This window comes from Haemaphysalis longicornis, unplaced genomic scaffold (genome assembly GCF_048455015.1).
Source record: "Haemaphysalis longicornis isolate Haplotype H1 unplaced genomic scaffold, Haemaphysalis longicornis Haplotype H1 scaffold_9, whole genome shotgun sequence".
NCBI lineage: Eukaryota > Metazoa > Arthropoda > Arachnida > Ixodida > Ixodidae > Haemaphysalis > Haemaphysalis longicornis.
This window is the reverse complement of record NW_027526460.1, coordinates 159,442,098-159,462,818: the sequence shown is the minus strand read 5'-3', so window position 1 is coordinate 159,462,818 and position 20,721 is coordinate 159,442,098. Positions and strand designations below refer to the sequence as shown.

General features: G+C 47.5%; 1 long non-coding RNA gene across 1 annotated transcript; it reads left to right on the top strand.

The window, feature by feature from the left end:
• Positions 1 to 6,662: 6,662 nt before the first annotated feature.
• On the top strand, positions 6,663 to 15,169 carry LOC144152897 (uncharacterized). Its single transcript, XR_013319247.1, has 2 exons — positions 6,663 to 6,737; positions 14,968 to 15,169. It is a non-coding gene; the product is annotated as an uncharacterized LOC144152897 (long non-coding RNA).
• The last annotated feature ends 5,552 nt before the right edge of the window (positions 15,170 to 20,721 follow it).

Genomic DNA, 20,721 nt, shown 5'->3' with positions numbered 1-20,721 from the left:
GTTTGTTAGCGCTCATGCCGTTGCGTGTGCCATCTCGTTGTGCGTTGCAATTTGACACATTCGCCGCGTGCGCCGAGAATCACTTTATCCGCACTTTTCTGTCTTGCAGTTTGGACGCTCGCAATACGCGCTCGGCCTCCCTGCAGATTCTGCCTTTGGTGAAGTTTCGCACTGCCCGTCTCCAGTCACTCAGCACCGTGTGGCAGTCTGTGTTGGCGATGGCCACCTCCCCACTTGTTCTGCTCCGGTGCTTATCACTCTCGTTGCCATCGTCAAAGCACCAGTCGACACCTCGATGATGACTGCCGCGAAGGCGTTCGTGTCGCGGCCATCTGTGGTAGGCTGCAATGTACGTGATGTGGCTGATGATGAAGGATTTTATGAGCCTGCTAGGCTCTCCTCTTTCATGCCTGCCTTGGGGACGAGACTCGTTTGAGAAGTCACATCACGTTGGCCGCTTTTGCTGTGAGACGGGAAATGGTTACGCCGTTTCTTCTGTGCTTTTTTATGACCATGCCTAGGATCCTGATTTTGTTGACCTCTGGTATTACGTTGCCGGATTTGGTCATGATTCGAATCTTTCATATTTGCATTGCCTGGCCTTGCCTCTGCTATTGGCGGGTGGGAGTATTAGGAGCTCCGATTTGCTCGGCGAACATCTCAGTACGATACCTTCCAGCTGGTGTTCTATCACATCGACAACGGCTTGCAGCGCGCCCTAGATGTTCCCTGTGAAATATTTGACTGCATACCACAGCGTACGCTGGCATATCCAACAACGTATAATAAGAGGCTGGACGTAGACGTTTGGGTTCTGAGTATTCCCACCGCCATTTCAAGATATGTTTTGGCTCATACCACAGCAAGCACGGTTGTTCATTGCTGTAGCCGTTGATGCTCCTCGTTGATGACAAACTGAATTAACGATACAGATGTCTTAGAGGGCAAGCTTTAAGCAGATAAGACTTTTTTCAACGAGGCCATTTGTTTTTTTTTATGTTGCTAGCATGCCTAGGTTTTTCGTACAGGGCTCCTGCTGAGATGGTGGTCAATATTGTTACGGGGAGCATAGTCATGGTCACATAGTCAATAATGTCACGGAGCATAGTGGTGGAGCACTGTCCACTATGCTCCGTGACTATTTTCCATGTGGTCAAATGATTCCTGGTAACATCAGTAGGTTACCTCGTGTATTTTCCATTTCGATTTCGTTATTATAACTAAGCAGTAATTGCTTCAGTCACGGCAGTAGAAGGCACTTTCAATTTTTTCGGTCTGCACGTTGTTCCGATCACACCTCTTCACATAGCTGCCAAATGCAACAACGGTATTGTTAAAAGTAGCTGCTTGTTTGGGGGCTGTACAGCTAGTAATTTGTTAGGCGGCGTGTGAATCAGGTGCAGAAGTCAAGTCCCACGTCAACAAATTGGCAGAAAGCCAGAAACAAAAGCAAGAATTGCGGCACTTGCGGCTGCTCTTGTTGGAGTTGAACCAACGAGAATTTCATCTCCGTAATCGCGGAAGGCGGCTTTGGTAGCCTTAGCAACATCATCACACATCTCGCACGATATCACAGGTCTGCACTGCTGTCAGCGGTTGTCTTGCACAACCGGTTTGCTGCGCTTGACGTGCCAGGAGTGACATCACTTGTAGTAATAATTAGCATGATGCGGCTTGTCTGTAAGATGGGTGCGTGACAAACAAGCGTTATCAAAGCCAGCGACGCATATTCCATTTAAAACGTGGCTACCGTGGCTTGAAGAGAAGTCGGAGATGATCTGCGAAAGCATTTCTTGAGTACATACGGTAGTTTTCGCGAAATCACTTGTAGCACAAGTATATTTGGCCTCGGGTGCAAGATCGGTGCGTGACAAACAAGCGTGATAATTGCCATAATTTCTCAAATGCGGGCGAAACTAAACACAAGCGACAACAATCACAGAGGACGAAAGTAACTGTACAAACTTCTCGCCTAACAGCGTAATCTGCGCGGTAGCTCAGTGGCTAAAGGCTCGGCCTTCCCCGTTACGCCTCAAGAGTCTGCAGTTCGAATCACCGCGAAGCCCCCTCTTTTTTTGCACTGAGTGTTTTATTATTTCTCTTCCCTTCTTTTACCACAGCAAGCGCTTGCCACCCCCTACCTAATCCCACAGTGGAAAAATTCTCTCCCTCAAGAAACTACCGTGAACTAATTAAACAAAGAAAGTAAACTTTTTTATTTCCATCAGCAAAAATTTCTCAGGGCAACGCCGCCTGTATAAACAGTGCCTAACGCGTGAGCGAAAAATGGCCAAACAGCCACTCTCCTGTTGCTCTCTCCTACCCTTCCCCGCTCCGTAGCCTTCCAGCGTGCTTTCGTGTCCGCCAGCCAGCGCCGCTTCTCGGAAACTATGCAAAATAGTGGAAAGTTTGTTTAGCGTTCCCGAGGCGGCGCTCCTACGCCTTCTTGTTTTTCACCATGCCTGTCTGTCTTGGTCTGTCACTGATAAAACTTCCTTTGTCACGAAGCAAAATCCCTTGCGCTGCCGCAGGCTGATGCCGGCTTTGCGCGCTTATCTACTCGGATCACAGGCCCTGAAATTTTCTGAGTGGGGCATCCCACCTCTATCCCCTCCGCATTTAGGCATTGTTTTGACCCCGCTGTTCGCACTCCGCATCGGTACGCACTTCTAAAATTGAGGACTGTATTGTAGAAGCGCCCGGACAGCGTGGCGGGATCCCAGCTGCTTATCCTTTTGTTTCCTATAATTTTCTGAAGTTTACAAGCACGTGATAATATTGGAAAGTAATCGTAGAAGTGAGCGCCTGAACAAAAAACGTGCACGCAATTTTCCTTCTCTAAATACTCCAGAAAGAAAAATATCAGTAAAATAATGGCTGCCCCATCCGAAAATATCGTTTTTCTGTTAGCTATATGTCTACCCGGCAATCAGTATGTTCTTACACTATTTCAGTCCGCCTCCGTCTTTATCTTTGGAAAAATGCAGCAAGTATGAAGCGAGCGACAGGTTGAACGAGATCCCCAGTGCGCCACAGAACTAGCGCCCCGTCGCGGCTAAGATGTAAGCGAAACGGCCCTTGAAGCCCAACAGGCAAGCTGACAGACACACGTGGTAGAAGTGGGTGCAGCGTTCGCGACGCGCGAGCAGTGACGTCAGGCGAGATGTCCGCCGGCACGCGCCACATAGCGGATCAGTGCCTGAACTAAGCGTACCTACCCTTCCCATTGAAAAGCGCGCGACGCGTCAGGCAATGTTAATACAGGCGGCGTTGCTCAGGGTAATTTCATGCGTATATACTTTTGCATCTAAAAATCTTAAATGTGAGATTTAAACTTATTATATCTGTTAAAAACAGAACGATTATTACCAATATTAGCGTACGAACACGACTTTCGTTAAAAAGAGAGCTGTTATTACTGCAGTCTGGCAACTACCTCTCACTTTGTCTATGTTTTTTTGTATGTATGTAAGCTGCCTGGTGCGAGCTCGTTTTCCCTGTTCTGTGCTCGTTTTGTTCAGTTTTATAGTTTTATTTCTCGATTTTTATGTTAAGTCATCTTTGTAGAATTTTCACAAGGTTATGTCTGCTCTTCCGACACACGCGCGTGTTGGACACACGGGGACGGGTAGAACACAGGTATTACGATTATCGCCGCCTGCTTCACGCGTCATAAGTGATGGATAACGTTGCATCCGAACCAAGTGTGCTGTTCGCAAGCGGAAGACTGCAGTAAAGAAGGATTTTGCGTTGGAAACGTCGTTTGTGGTAGGGTAAGTACTACGCGTTTTTTTTTTGCAATGAGTACTTGTTTGGAAGTTACGTTGGTTATTTATGGATCAGAGTTCACTAGACCCTGACCCGCCGCGGTGGCTCACTGGCTAAGGCGTTGCGCTGCTGAGCACGAGGTCGCGGGTTCTATTCTGGTCGCGGCGGCCGCTTTTCTGATGGAGGCGAAAAGCAAAAAAACGCCCGTGTGTACGAGATTTCGGCGCACGTTAAAGATCGCCAGGTGGTCAAAATTAATCCGGAGCTCTCCACTACGGCGGGCCTCATCGTCTGCGTTGCGTCGGCGCGTTAAACCCTACTATCAGAGTTCACTAGACCCCCCACCTCATTTGCTCTGAAGGCTTAGGTCACCCTGCTGAGCCTGCTGGATTTACTGGTTCAGTTACCGCGACAGTCAGCATCCAATCATGCTGAAGCTGGCCCTTGGCTACGATAATGGCGCTGTAGTACAGGTCTACACTTTATTTGACATCACGCGATGCTTTTTAATACCGGGGCATGTGTGTGTAGCCTGTCTATCTAGGATTGACCGCGGCTGCGGATCGAAGTCTAAATTTAGCGTTGGCTGCGCAACGCCGTGGCCACTACACCCGGGTGGACAGCCGCGGTAGATTAAAAAAATAACTTGGACAGGAGGTGCCCCAGAAATATTTGCGAAAAAGATACACTTGATTCCGTCGGAAGTAGCTTGCGGGGAGTGTTGGGTTTGTTTTTAGAGGCACCTGTATCGTTGTAAACTAGTGCAGAATGTTAAGCGAGTTTGCAAGGTACCATTATCCTAAAACCGCAGGCCTCACAAAAACTAACAAGAAATACTGTAGGCGCTCACTCAACGCAACATTTATTGTTAATAACCGGACTTAAGAAGACAAGGAATGCAATGAAGGAGCCTCTACCAGCACACCCCAGCCCCTAAGGAAGGCTAGTGATACCGATGGACTGCATGTGTCAGGTGGGCTCGTGCACTATTGGGTGAATAAGGCCCACCTAGTCAAGGCTGTCAGCTATGAAATGCTCAAATTTTGGCTGTGTAAAGAAAAATTAATACTAACTGATGCTCAAGCACTTCCTGCTGGGACACGCTGGCTTAACTCAACAGTGCACGAGTTCAGCGCAGCTGTTTCTCTCCAATTGCAGTGTGCTTCTTGGTGTGTCGTCCATAAAGCGCTACCCAGCACGGATCCATCAATGCGGCAGTGTGCGTAGCTGAAGCCAACGGTTTCGCAGATATGTGAGCACGAAGGGACTGCTTATGTGCCTAGCAATCGTCGAGTGCTGCATCGACGTTGCTCACCACAGGATTTCGTGGAATGCAACATTTTGTCAGCAGTTCCACATATTCGAAAAGACACTTAACCCTTTCACTGCCATGGTTTTCTTATACCTGGTCAATGATGAGAAATTTTACAGTAATGCAGTATGATTCTTTGCAAAACGTGAACAATTTATTCAAGGTTGCACTCAACTAGTTAGCGAATAATTACCTGTTAATTAGGATGTCAAGATATTTGGAAAACTTTTTAGTGTAATGTTTAAAATGATGCATCACACTAAGCGGCAGCTAGCAGCTAATATACAGATAGGAAGGCTTCCTTTGGTGTTTTGGTCGTATCTGACTCGCCATGGCCAGCGCGGCCATGCCACTGAGATAAGACAAAGTAATACCCATGCTACACGAGCGTTTCGAAGGCCTTTGAGGCGAATGTCATTTGTCTCAAACGCCACCCTTGAGCTGCTACACGACGTTTTCAGTCATTTGGTTAAAATGGCATTTGAGTCGAAGGAGCACAACAACTGACCTTTGAGAGTCGCAAAGGCCTTTGAAACACGAACGGTCGTACCCTCGGGCTCAGTATCTGCAAGCCGTAATAACAAAACCAATTATTTACGAGTAAAACTTGGTGTTTGAAGTGCGAGATCTTCACAATTTTTCACTTGTTTTCGTTCATTGTCACTCGCTCTACGATTACGAGGTAACGTAGTACTCTCAATACCAGAAGTGCGAAAAAAGACAAACACTGGCTGCATTGTGCACGCTTTGTGCGTGCTTGTAGATTGCTATCAATTTGATCAAGAATAATTGCTTTTTTGCCCATTTTAACTCTAAAATAAATTTCCGCCAACGAGACATGGCAGCAGTGGCGGCACCAAAATATGGCGGGCAAACGCGGAAACTTTCAACTGCCTTTGAGAATGGTCATGTAGATTGACAGAACTCCTTCCAGTTCGAATGACATTTGAAATTTCGAAGGTCATTCGACTGAAATGTCCTTCCAAACGCTCGTGTAGCACTGGTATAACCCGATAGAAGAAACATCCGATGCAGTTGTTGTCTGAAATTTACCTGACACGGTTTATGCATTTCTGTGGCATATCAACGGATGGCACGGCACACCCTGAATATTTTTTTAAACGAGTTGTCTAGAAGTGGCAGGGAGTTAGGTGTGTGTTTGCCCTAATTATCTTGGGAGTGGCAGTGAAAGGGTTAGTAGGGTGTCCGTTGCTAGTTATTGCCAGCGTGGGAATAGAGTTTGTTCTATTACTTACCACTTGTGCTAGCTCAAGCATTAGTATACAAAACCGCATCTTTTAGCCCATGTTAAAGAACACCTCATGGTGTCAATAAATCCATAGCACTCTGCAGTGCATCTTACTGCCCGTGTTTATAGCTTATGTGCACTAGCCCCAAACTAGCCCCAAATTTGACTTCAAAACCACGGCACTTTGACTTGACTGCAGAATATTACGTCACATGAACGCTGACAAGTCTCTCATGCTGCATTGTCTGAGATGGCGCATGCCTGTTGTAAAGCTTATGCAGTGCATATTTGCGTACTTTCACATCTCCATGCCTCTCTTTTTCCTCGGTTTCAGTGATCACCCTGCGAAATAACCTCCACTGCTGCAATGTGCCACATCAAAACACACCATGTTGGGCTTGTAACCAGGTGCGTACAATTGAGGACCGTTGAATGCGTGTTAAAATGCATCAAAACAGATAACTGGGTGAGTTGGTTTAAATTCATGTTCACTGGCACAAAAAGACAGATTAAAAGACGGAGGTAAACACAAACAGGCCGCCACTCACGACTGGGATTTACTTTAAAAAGAACAAACACATGTACACATTCTCGGCGCATGTCAGGGGCGGATCCAGGGGACTTTGGAGGGGGGGGAAGGCACAACCAAATGCTGTGATTCGTTCTCACTTGCTCAGGAGGTGCTTGTTGATCAACATATTTCAGACAACCATGTGAGGAGTTTAAAAAAGGCTCCCTCCTCGCTGCTGCACTCAACTACCTATTTGAAGGGAAAAATTGTTTGTGGGGAGAAAGTGATTAGCATGGAGTGGTTGCATTAGTTACAACAAATACGGGGTGCTTTGCTCGCCGTGGATGGTAATGGTCCACACCGCGGCCTAAACAATTACATGTGCCGAAAGATCACTTCCGAGGGGAGTGAAAGGTGGTGGGGTAGAGTAGCTAGTGGCTTTGGGGTGGGCGATTGCCCCCCCTCCCCGCCCTTGGATCTGCCACTGGCGCATGTCACACATTGATGCTACGAATTGCACCACATATTCTTATCTAAATGTGCTACATCTTGCTGTGATAGTCTTACGGATGGCGGGATGATGCATTTGTCAGCTCGTTTTCTGATCATGTGGCCTTTAAGTATTTCCTTGGCTCTTTGATCTCTATGTTTGTGCAAGCAAGTGGTAGTGCCAAGCTTTGCCGTGTATTTATTGCCATCACAATGGGCGGCCAGGTGTGAAAGGCTGTCTTTCTTATTGATGGCATGCTCGTGTTCCTTTTGTCTTACATTCACACATCTTCCCATTTGTCCTACATAGCTCACTCGACCAACAATCCAATATCAAAAACCACCCTTGGCTGGGACTGATGGTGCGCTTGAGGGGTGATGGTTATCCAAAATGCGCACTCACGCTAGCCTGCGAAAAAAATGACCAGATAGGTGAAAGCAGGTGCATGAACATCCAGCTTGCATCAGGAAAAAGAAAAGAATTGGGAATACGTGTTGATTCCGAATGCACACAAACTATCACACGAGCTGAAGAATGTCGTGTCAAGATATGGGTAAGGGTGGTGTTTAAGGCACCAAAGAAGTTGGGAGGCATATTGCAGCCGTCAAAAAGAAAGCTCGAACAATGGGCGCCACACGAAGCGAAGGCGGTGGCATAAAACCTCAGTCCCAGCATATCAGATAGGCCATAGGGGTGGTTTATGATATTGGTTTATCGGTTCAGTGAGCTATCTAAAACAAATGGGAAGATGCATCAATGTAAGACCAAAGGAACACGAACAGACTGTAGTGGCGTGCACCTCATTTTCTAGCTGCGCTACATTCATCATCTGCATCATCCCACGATCATCATCAGCGGGGCTTGCCCGGGCTGCGTGGGCAGTCCTACGCGCCACAGAACACATCGAACGTCGACTCAGCAGCTAGGCGGCCCCTTGTGCTGGCCGGGCCTACGCGACCTAAATAAATGTGGGAAGCCGCATTCGCTTCACGTCTGCTTCCTACAAGACAATCACAAGCACAGGCAACGTCTTACAGTTGGCAAACTATTTTGATGAGTGTAAATGCACCGCAAAGTTTGGCGCTACCACTTGCTTGCAAACATAAAGATCAAAGAACCGGGGAAATATTTGAAATGCACAATCAGAAAGCAAGGCAACAAATGCGCCGTCCATAGCACTCTCACAGCAAGACTTAATGTATTTAGGTGAGGACATGTGATGCAATTGATAGTATCAATGTCTGACATGCACCAAGAGTGTGTATATATATTTCTTCTGTTCAAAATAAATTGTAGTTGTGAGTGGCACCCTGTTTGTGCTTACCTCCGTCTTTTTTTCTGGGTCTTTTTGTGCTTAGTGAACATGGTTGTTTAAAAGGAGGGCTCCATTTTGTGAGGTCACGAATGCAGATTGGACGAGACTTCTTTAAGGACTCGTGGTGTTCCAACATTGCTTAAATGAGTGCTAATGGGATGCTTACTTCAAAAATGTTACTGTAGGTGTTAATGCACCACATGCAGCTGTATGCCATGTGCTCGTCGTGAGAAACCAGCTTCCTCACTTACAATGACATGCACATTTAGTGAAAAGTGTGAACAGACCTCTCACATAAATCGTTTTCTATGTATATGTAGCCTGACTTGAATGAGAAGCCCTTTTCCAAATCGCATACCTTCAGTGTGCTATACATCTCTCCACAAATATACAAGCTCTTGTTGCCTGCACTGCTGAACGGTGTATACACTGGGCTTTTACCATGAAATGGCACTACCTGCATGGCGGCTCCAACGCCATGAGTGCGGTTGCACTCTGCCGCACGGGCAGCACATTGCCCAATGCGAAACGTGGTTTCTGGCGGGGTGTTGGCAACAACGTTCGTTCGTGTGGACGGTGTGTTTTCTGCATGATCCGTGGGTTCACGAATTCTTTGTCGTAAGGAGTAGCCAGCATTGTTTTCGCTTAGAAATTTCGGACTGCACTGTTCACGCCTCCTACAACTGCAGATGCTAAGCAGGCCGCACCACAAAAACAAGCGTGCCATTTTTTTTCTTCCTGTTTTCTACCTGAATGTTAGGGCGGTGGTTGAGAACTTTGCGCAGCGAATGCAACCGTCAAATGGTTGGACAGACACAGCGGCGCGGATAACGCACCTGTTTCGTGCTATCTCGGTATCATTACCGTGTGCTGCTTTCCTTATTTCTTGCCTTGCTTCAAACCGTAGCTCGAGTAAGGAAAATTTCTCTGTCCATGGCTGCAACGATATTTTATGTGATGACGGCGTGTAAGATGAGCCACCCAGGCATACTGCACGGATATTGAATAGGGAAGATTGTGAGGTGCTGTGGCGACAGTGCTCTGGTGCGCCACACGCATGAACGTCCTCTCCTGAGCTCCCAATAAAGCTGGGCATTTTCATGCACAGGGTCTGGGTGTTCACAATTGCGAGGTAACTACGTGTTAAAATTAGTTGCAGCAGTGACGACAGGTTTGATGAATGAAGTTTAAGTGTTTTCTTTTCAATGTAGATGAAGCGGAAGTTATAAGTTGAACAAGATCATGGGACACGCTTTGACTTCAAAAACAGCACACAGACATATCACTTCATACATCACTTCATACATCTTCGTCTCCGCGCTGTTTTTGAAGCATTCAAGCTGTGCACCCAGCGTCAAGCTGTAGTGTGTTACCTATAAACACCCTTGGTCATTAGAAAAGAGGCAAATGCGACAAAAGGGTTAGATTGCCTACAATTACCTGAGAAGCGGCATTGCACGCATGTAGGCGCGTTCACCTCAAAACACTTGAAGTAGCCTATGTTAAGGCTGCGTGCCCAGTCGGGTTCGTCTCACCCATGAAGTACACCGGCTACCTTAATTTATAAACATTTTAGCACTATGTAATCAAACATGTGACGAGGCGCGAGGTGAAAGCTTAGACGCCCATCATCCTGGGGATCAGTTGAAATGAAACGGGCGGAACAGATTTGGGGCTGAATAATTTCTTTGCGAATTTGTCAAATGAAATCAGACCATCTTCAAGCACCCCCCTAGCATTAACTTCAAAACAGAAAAAAAAGAGAAAAGAAACGGCTTGTTTGTTTTTGTTGTGCGGCCTGCTTAGCCGCACAATTGTTTTGTTTTGTTGTGCGGCCTGCGGCCTGCTTAGCCTGCTTAGCGCAGCCCGGAATTTTTAAGTGTGAACAATGCTGGCTACACTTACGACAAGGCATTTGCAAGCCCACGGATTAGCAGAAAAGAACACTGTCCACAAGAACGTTATTGCCAACACCATGCTCCAAACCACGTTTCGTTTCGGGAAAAGCGCTGCCCATGCGGCAGAGTGCAACCGCACTTATGGCGTCGGCACCACCACGCAGGTAGCGCCGTTGCATGGTGGAAAGTCCAGTGCATTCACCCTTCAGCAGTGCAAGCAACAAGAGCTTGTATGTTGATGGAGAGGTGTTTAGCGCACTCAAGGTGCGTGGTTTGGAAAACGGCTTCTAATTCAAGTCAGGCTACGTATGCATAGAAAACGATTTATGTGAGCGGTCTGGTTACACTTTTCACTAAATGTCCATGTCATTGTAAGTGAGGAATCTGGTTTCTCATGGCGAGCACATGGCATATAGCTGTATGTGGTACATTAACACTTGTTGTGAAGTAAGCAGCTAATTAGCTCTCATTTAGGCATAGCATTCATTTATCTTTTAAACGAAGAATTATGCCTGTGATATGCTTCAAACTCTATGCAGCTGATGTGCTGCATTTTGCCTCTTCTGTGGCGTTGGAATCATGGACCAGCGGTCTTTTTTTTCCACCTGCTGGTGCATCAGCAGTGCTTGTAAAAGTTTTTCTAGGTAAGTAAGCCTTCCCACTCAATCGGAATTCTGAAATAACTTTTTCGGTCAGATTGGAGAAAAAGCTACATGGCGACGGTCTTTGGAATGTGTGTTGGGTCATGGCCAGAATCGCCACTCTGCCCATCAATGTGCTAAAGTGTTGTCAAAGGGAAGATAGTTTCGCCATCGGGGATGAGCTCTCAGGCTTGCTGCGACACTTCTAAGAGTTTGTTGAATACGGCCCGGTGTACTTTGTTGGCGATGCCCGGGCCTAGTGGATAGGGTCATTGGCCAACATTGAGAGCAGGATGTTTTGTGTCCTCTTTGGTGGCCGTCAGAAGTTCTGCAGCGGGAGCACCCCTCTTTACTCTGGAAAAACAAATCTTCATGTGCACCACACATTAAAATTGGTCTTATCAATATAGTTGCACTACATTGCCCTCATTCTGCAGTGATTCTGCGTACTCATGGAACAACAATGCGATCCTAGTTCGCTTGTTCCAAAGGGGCTGGAGAAAGTGCTCCAACTAGCTCATTATTCCGGTAGCAAGGATAATTTAAGCAGTTTGTCTCAACTAGTCTCGGCGTGGCCAACTTCAGCGAATAGCTGTGGCAGCCTAGCAAGTGCTCACTGCTGGAGGAACTAATTTCAAGGCATGGCATGGCTTTGCTAAGACCAGATTTATTCTGAGAAAGAGTGAAAGATGGGTGATTGTCAACAATTTTAGTCACCGCTTGCACGACAGTCTCGCGGAAAGTTTTTGCTTAACCACCACGCGTTTTGTCATTTTTGCGGTCTGTTGCTGCAATAAATAGCCATTTTGACGTAATGCTACGCACATCGCTGAGATGTTTTAAGTCGCCATCGCACCAATATACCTCAACGATTCGGGCTGGATCGACATTTGAAATGGAATTGTGCTTCTTCTCTTCACCACGAGCTTTCTTGGTGTTCCATGAAAACGTGGCATTTTTTATCCATTCTGTAAAAAGTATCTTATGTGTAGAGCTTAACGGACAGTCACTACCCGCGAAGACCAGGAGAGCGTCTGTCAGTGTCTCTCATCTAAATCGCCTGCTAACATAACAATACACAGGGAAGTTCGTTTGGTAAAACACAATTCCTTAATGCCTTTGATATTGAATTTTGAATCAATGTTTTTTCACAGTGCTGGTCGAGAAAAACTGGTCGAGAAAAACTGTCGGAACGTCAAGGCAAAGCTCCTTGAATAGGAAGAATCGCTGCACAATAAGGGCACGATGGTGTCTGCAGCGATTCTTCCTACTCAAGGTGCTTTGCCTTGAATTTCAGGCTTTTTTCTTACCCACTATTCCAAAACAACAGCTAACAGTGCGAAAAAATATTGATTCAGAACTCAGTAACTAAGGCATTTAAGAATTGTGTTTTACCAAAGGAAATTCTCTGTGTAATGTTACGCGAGTAGATGATTTAGATGGCAGGCACTGGCTGAAAGCCCTTCTGGTTGTCGCATGTTAGTGAATGTCTGTAATCTCTACGCATAAGATATTTTATGGAGAATGGATTAAAAAAATGTTTTCGCGGAACACTGAAAAAGCTCCTGGTGGAGAGAAGTACAACTCCGTTTCAAATTTTGACCCAGCCCGAATCCTTCACGTGTATTGGCGCGGTGGCGGCTTGAAGCTTCTCCCCGAGATGCTTGGCATAAATGTCAAGACGGCTACATTTCTTGCAGCAACGAACCGCAGCACCGCCAAAAAGCGTTGTTGTTGAACAGATTTTTGATGAGGCTGTCATGCAAGTGCTGACTAAAATTGTTGACAACCACCCATATTTCATGCTTTCTCGGATGCGGTCTGCTCTCAACAAAGCCATGCCAGGCTTTGAGATTACTTCCTCCTGCATTCACCACTGGTTTGACAGGCATGGCAGTTCGCTGAAGTTTGTCACAGTGAAGCGCCCTGAGTATGCAGAATCGTTGCTGAAGGTGGGCATGATGGTTTAATGCGACTACATTAATGAGACCAATTTTAATGTGTGGTGCATATTAAGTTTTGTTTTGCCCGAGCAAAGAGGGGTGCTCCAGCTGTAAAACTTGTGACGGACACCGAAGAGGAAACAAACATCCTGCTCTTAATATTGGCCAGCATCGTCATTCACTGGAGTATCGCCAACAAGGAACACTGGGCCATCTTTGATAAATTTCTTGAAGAATCATTGCAGCGAGCCCGAGAACATGACCCCAATGGCCAAGCCGTCTTCACCTTTGACAATGCTCCAGCTTATTGACGGGCTGAAGTGGCGACTTTGGCATTGACCCAAGACAGAATTCAAAGACTGCAGCTTTATAGGCTTTTCTTCCACCCGATCAAAGTTTTTTCAAAATTAAAATTGAATGTGAAGGCTTGCCTGGATGAACCTTGACATGCAGTCCTAAATGCTCCAGCAGGTGGGAAAAAATGCTGGTCCATTCTTGTGAATGCCACGGAAGGGGAAAAATGCAGCACATCAGCCACATTGAGTGTGCTGCGCATGGCAGGCATGATTTTTCGGTTGCTTGAGCTGCATTGAACATGTAGAATATGCAAGCACCTTCACTGTGTCACTTAAAATAACACTGGTTGCAGTCATGAAATGGCACAGGATTGTTTGCTTATTCCTTGTTTGCCTAAATTAGGCTTGCTCAACGCAACATTTAAAAATCCTGCTGTAATTTTGAACTCCCAGTTAGTGAGAAATTTTACCTAAGCAAGTCACAGTCATGAACACGTATTCTACAAGACAATTATGAGTTGGTAAACCAAACTTTTTTTTAAATTTCGTCTTTGGACTGCTACCTGTGCTGTAGCAGGTGCTTTCTTTAGTAATATTGAAACATGTTTGAGTAATACGCGTTGACTGGAAACTGACGTCAACGCATCAGCGAACAAGTGAAAGGCAAGGAAGAAGACGAGTGGCACTAGAGGTAAAGAAGAGGAGGTAGACGACGTTCCAGCTCTGAGTCTACGAGCAGCGCATCATTTCTGGGCACAAGTTCGCCTTGTAAATAAACATTTTACAGTCCTCATTCGTAACCATCGTTACAATATAAATGTTAAATTGTACTTAACGGCCATAGGGTGTCATTCAAAGACCTAAATATAATGGCAATATGTGAGTGTGGTGAATGCATCTATCTCATAGCTACAGTGAAGCACTTTATACTTGGGTACAAGCTAAGAACAGTGATAGCTCATGAGGTGTATCACTCTGCCGAAGCGGCAGATCCAGATGTCCACCTGCGCTCTTGAAAGGCAATTGGTTCATGCACGCACCGTCTGCTTTGGCTGGGTGAGCTCCTGCGGCCCATTTCGTGGCGATGAGCTCGTGCTAGCACAGTTTCGAGTCTGGGTGAGAGCTTGCTAATACAGACTGTTGGCTGATGGACATCAAAGGATTGTTGGTCAAGCGACATCATTGGCCAACAAACATGTTGGCAAACAAACAATGGACACATTGGCCAAAGGACATCATTGGAGATCATTGGCCAATCAGTGGACATCAGGGTTAATGGGCCTTGCCATTCTTTAGGTCTTCAGCTGCATGCAATGCTGAACAAATACCCTTGCAACATTCCATGTTAACAGTGAACCGGGGCACACAGCTTTCCATAATTGCATGCTTTGCACACCAGCTTCAGACATTGCGCCATTTTTCTAAAACATTTTTTGTGGTGCTACCTACAGGCATAAATAGCAAGTAACCACTTGAATTTTTTTACCTGCAGTATTTCTGGAAAGCTACATCTCATTTTTGCCTTGTTTTGTCTTTCTTTTTAGGTGCCAATGGGAACTTGAGGACAAAGGAAGACAAGGGACGTGCCTGGAGCAAGGTACATCGCAAACAGCAACAGCTCTACGCGGTTTATGGGCTCCTGTTTTGGGATCCTGCATAGTCGTGAAGACAGCCTTCAAGCAAGGGATCTTCGAATACGTCTGCTGCGTTGCATATAATAAAAATGAAGCCTGTGTGCATGGATAATACAGTTTCATGTCAACGCGCGAGAGTTGGCAACATAGAGATGTCCCCTGTAAAGATATGAAGAGGCAATAAAAGGGAATGTAAATTTCCGAAATATCCTGGTGTAGCTAATCCAGCGCCAGCGCGGGTGATTTTCAGCGCCAGCACGCGCGATTTTCAGCGCCAGCACGCGCGAATTTCAGCGCCAGCACAAGCGTTTTCGAGCGGGCAGCGCACGCGCTTTCGAGCGGCCAGCGCCGCTGGAAAACGCGCGCGCTGGTCCGGAAATCAGGCGCGCGCTGACCGCTGCCCGCCAGCGCGCTGCCTTTTCGGATAGGGAGACTTTGCTGTATCAAAGTGGTAGCTAAATGTTTAATGCGTTGCAAGTTTTTTTTTGTCTTACAATGGTTCCAAGATGTATATATCCCAACCATTGTTTGTGTAATTTTGTGATTGTTCTTTAAATACAAAATACAGAAACAGGAGTGTAATTTGGGAAGTTGGTCATGAAACCAGATATTTTCAAAAAGGCCACCCAGCTCTGTTAGATGACCCATACAGTAAACTTTACCAGGTATCAATGTGGTTTTCAACGCCCATGTTTATGTGATGTCTGATACTTTAAAGTAACCTGCTATACAAAACAAAACATCAACGAGAGTTAATGAAATATTGCAATAAAATGAACGTTCATACTAATCACTGCCTCCTCCTTTCTGTTGCCCTTTTTCAACTTTGGCCATGTGGCTGTATCAGCCGCAACTCGGCTGATAAGAAGGTCAGTCCGACACGCTGGCGTCGAGAACAGCAACTGAGTAGTGGTTTATTCATGAGCGCTTATATAGGTACATCAGACGCGCTCTGCGCACCCCACCGCGCATCACATGTTTACTCGGGCATGACACGGCACGATACATCTTCCCATCTTTTTTTATTATTTGAAAAGAATTAGTGCTCCCGGATCACTTCTACTGTTAAGATATTTGTTGAAGTTGCCACCGTATGCTAAGCGTCTTGGTTGAGTTGTGGCCCGCGCTGACCTTCTTGGGGCTGGCGATGCTCTGGGCGAAGTTTTGGGAACAGGTTCCTGTGATGGGGCGCATTCGGCATCGCTGTCATCGCTGTAGCTCGTGCTCGGGAAGGACTCAGGTGTTGGGCGCAGGCGTTGGCGGTTTCGCCTCAGTGTTGTACCATTCTCTGTTGCAACTTGGTACGACCTAGGTGCAACTTCACCCAATACCTTGCCCCCTTTGAGACAACACCTGGCCACGGATGCGAACCAGCTGTTCTGGTTGAAGCGGATGCAGTGTACGTCCAGTCGTCCGCTGGCGGTGCTTCTTTACCGGTGAACGTGGTGGGGAATTGAAGTCGGGAAGCCGTGCCCGCAGGCGCCGGCCCTGCAGCAGTTCCCTGGCGAACGTCCGTCTGTTAAGGTGGAAGAGCGATACAGGAGTAAACCTAGCCAGAAATCTTCACGTGCATTTCTTGTCTTTTTTAGGAGTCTCTTGGTAATTTGCACACCTTTTTCCGCCAACCCATTGGACCGTGCAAACACAGGGCTCGAAGTGATATGTTTAAAATCGTACCGTTTGGCGAAGGTGGCGAAGTGGCGGCTTGAAAACTGGGGGCCTTTATCTGTGCATACTTCGACAGGGATTCCGTATCGCGAAAATGGCTACCAGCTTGTCGGTGGCTGTGGCTGCCGAGTTTTTCGACCTCTGGAAAATTGGAGTACGCGTCAAATACGGCAAGGTACGTGCCACCCGAGTAATGAAATAGATCCACGCCTACTCGGTACCAGGAGTTATCAGGGGTTGGTCGCGGTAAGAGGCTCGCTGGGCTGCTTGTATGCATAAGTTGCGCAAACTGAGCACTTTCGTACGACATATTCAATCTCAGAGTTCATTCCAGGCCAAAAAAACTAAACTCCGCGCTCTAGCCTTGCACTTGTTAATACCGAGGCGGCCTTCGTGAATGCGTCGAAGTGTTTCTGGTCGTAGCTTCTTTGGGACGACCACCTTGCATCCTTTGAGCAAAATTCCGTCTACCACTGAAAGTTCGGAAGCGAAAGGTTTCAGTTCTCCTTCGATGTTTTTGTTTGATGATATACTGTTTCCAACAGCTCGAAGTTGTGGGTCATTATGCGTTTCTTCCGCAAAACGTTTTTTTGTGGCTTCACTTCAAGGGATAACAGGACACCGACAGCGTGAACTTGAACGTCACTGTACCCAGCCGAGTCTTCCGAACCAGCAGGCGCCGCCCTTGATAGCATATCAGCAAGCACCAATTCTTTGCCTGGAATAAACTGCAACACGTAATCATAAATTAGGAGGCGGAGAAAAAATCGTTGCAGCCTTGGTGGCATGTCACCAATGTCTTTAGACGAGATTGCTATCAATGGCCTATGATCTGTATCAATGAACCTTTTTCGCCTATACACAAACTGATGAAACTTTTCACACCCATATGCAATCCCCATGGCTTCTTTTTTGATTTGCGAGTAACGGCTTTCGTTTTCGGTCATTGCTCGGGATGCGTACGCGATTGGACGCCAGCCGATATCATGACGCTGAAGTAGAGCCGCTCCCAGGCCGTCTTTCGAAGCATCTGACGTTATTTTTGTTTCTTTTGTAGGGTCAAAAAAATTCACGCCACCTCCCCGAAGGGAATCGTGAGGAAATGCGAATGCATTTCTTTTGCGCGAGAGTGCGCGGAATTTATAATTATTGAGGAGACGGTGATTTGTAGCGTAACCATTTAGTTAACACCTGTTTGTGTTGTCGTTGTACTTGACGGCCACGATCACTGCCTTGTGGTCGGTAAAGTGCACAGTCAAAGGGTCTTTGAGAAGCATGCGGGCGTGGGAGAGTGGGGCGAGCGTCGAGAGGAGAAGCACCGAAGCACCGCGCCTACCCTCGCCTCCACTCTCCCACACACGCGGGAGCTCCGGCGAGCTCCCGCGATGCGAGCGCCCTCACACGCCCGAGCGCGCTCCTCCTCTCCACTCACTCGCCGCTGATCCGCCCGCACCACCTGCTCCGGTTGCTAGGGGAGAGGAGGAGCGCGCGCGCTCGCAGCTGTTGCTATGGGAGAGGGGGTGAGAGCGGAGCGATAACACCTGCGGGCGCGTGAACGCCGCACGGCGCCTGACATGGCTCGACTAAGAAATGCATTCCCATTTAAAAACGCTAACAGCGGGGCCGTGCGCAGCGCTTCACAGATCGTAGCCCATTCTTGAGCGTGGTTTTCTGTCCATTCGAACACTGCGTCCTTCCGTATCAGTCTGCGAAGGAGCTTTGTTCGATCAGCCAGTGTTAGCAGGTATTTGCCAAAATAGTTGATTACACTGACCATGCGCTGGACTGCCAGTTCATCCTTGTGCACCGGAATTTTTCGCAAGCACCCGACCAGTTGCGGGCTGGGGCGAATTCCAGTTTCGCTGATCAAGTCTCCCAGGAAAGCAATTTCCTGTACGCCGAACGTGCATTTTTCCGAGTTGAAAGTTAAGCCCGCTCGTTGTGCTGCGCAAAGAGCGACCTTCAAGCGCTCGTCATGCTCCTGCTTAGATGAGCCCCACACCAAAATGTCGTCTATGTAGACCCGTACTCATGGCAAGGGGTCGAATATCTCGCTCAGCATTTTTTGGAATACTTCCGGCGCGGACGAAATTCCAAATGGAAGTCGGAGGAAGCGGTAGCGACCGAAAGGAGTTGCGAAGGTGCATATTTTTGATGTTGCCTCGTCCAGTGGTATCTGGTGAAATCCCGCGTTCGCGTCCAGACGGCTAAAAAACTTCGCACCTAAAAACTCTGCCTCAATATCTTCGCGTTGCGGCATCTGATAATGTTCACGCTTTAAGCAGGCGTTTACATTTCGCGGATCCATGCATACTCTGAGGCTGCCATCTTTTTTCCTGACGATAACGAGAGGGCTTACCCAGTCAGTGGGCTCATCCACCTTGCAGATGATGCTTGCCTTTTCCATACGCTGGAGTTATTTCCGCAGTGTTTCCTGTAAGGCCAAAGGCACGCGACGAGCCAGCTGCACCACTGGAACGGAATCGTCGCGAAGAGCCATCCGGTACTCTCGCTGCACGTAGCCGGTTCCCTCAAAAAGATGGGCGAACTCTTGCACCACGGTAGCGGAATTGCCATAAGCGGCGTCGTTTGCCGCCACGGAGTCAACAGTTCGCGACACAAGTCCTAGCAACTCAGCTGTCTGCAGTCCGAGTATAGCCTGGCTTCGCTTCACTACGAAGAAGTGTGCGACGCACCGACGGCTCCAGAGTTTCACCACTTGTGTTGTGACGCCGCACTGCTTAATCACGTTCCCGCTGTACGACCTCAGGACAGAACAGCTTGGCTTAAGAGGTGACTTGGTTCGGAACCTTTTATACACCGATAACGGCAATAGAATGGCTTGGGATCCTGTGTCCACCTTCAACGCCACTTCTTGCTCCGCAACGTAGGCGTTTATAACCCAGTCTTTCGCTTTCTGAATGCCGCAAAAGCTCACATCCAAGATGCTGAAGCCTTCGTCGTCATGTTGCACTTCACCGACTTATTGTTTGCAGCAAATTGCAAAGGGGTTTCTTCCTTGACAAGAGCGGCAAATTTTTCCGAAGGCGGGGAACTTCCTTGGCTCGTGCCTCCTGTTGCACTTCAAGCACTGGAACGTGGTCTTCAAACTTTGGCTCCGGCGTTGCTGCCTCGCTGTAGTTGCATCACCTTTTTCGTCGCTCTCTTTCCATGCTTCGCTCTGTTTGCTTGCTGTCTCGGCGGCCTTGCACAAATGGTCTGCCTTTTCCAGGGTCAGGTCTTTCTCCCTCAACATCTTCTCACGCAACTTCCTGTTGTTCGTACCGAAGACTATCTGGTCTCATCGAATCGAAGAGTTGGCCAAAGTTGCAAAACCTTGCTTGCTTCCGTAGGTCCCTGAGGAATTGTTTCGCCGGTTCATCCTCTTCCTGCGTCCTTGTCCTGAAAACGTATCTCTCGTAAACTTCATTTGGCTGGCCTGCACAGTACTCCTCGAACTTCGCTATCACAGTCTGGTAGTCCTCCTTATTTTCACCTTCAGGAAACGTGAAGTTGTTGAAAACGTCTAAAGCATCGTCTCCGGCGACGGTCAGGAGCGTGGCAGTTTTCGCAGCTTCAGTCAGTGGCTTTGCTGGCGCAGTGGCTTGCAAGTACAGCTCAAGTTTTTGCTTGAATAGCGCCCAGTTCTTCTGAACATTACCGGTTAGCCGTACGTGATCCGGCGGTTTCAGCGGTTCCATGACTGTGTCGTAGCTGCGCGCCCCACTTCTGGCACCATGTATCAGCCGCAACTCGGCTGATAAGAAGGTCAGTCCGACACGCTGGCGTCGAGAACAGCAACTGAGTAGTGGTTTATTCATGAGCGCTTATATAGGTACATCAGACGCGCTCTGCGCACCCCACCGTGCATCACATGTTTACTCCGGCATGACACGGCACGATACAGTGGCCTCCCTTATTTCAATGTTAATCCAATCAATTCAACAATCAGTCTTGTCTGAAGGTCTTTATTGAAGGTTCTGGTACCTAGCTGCC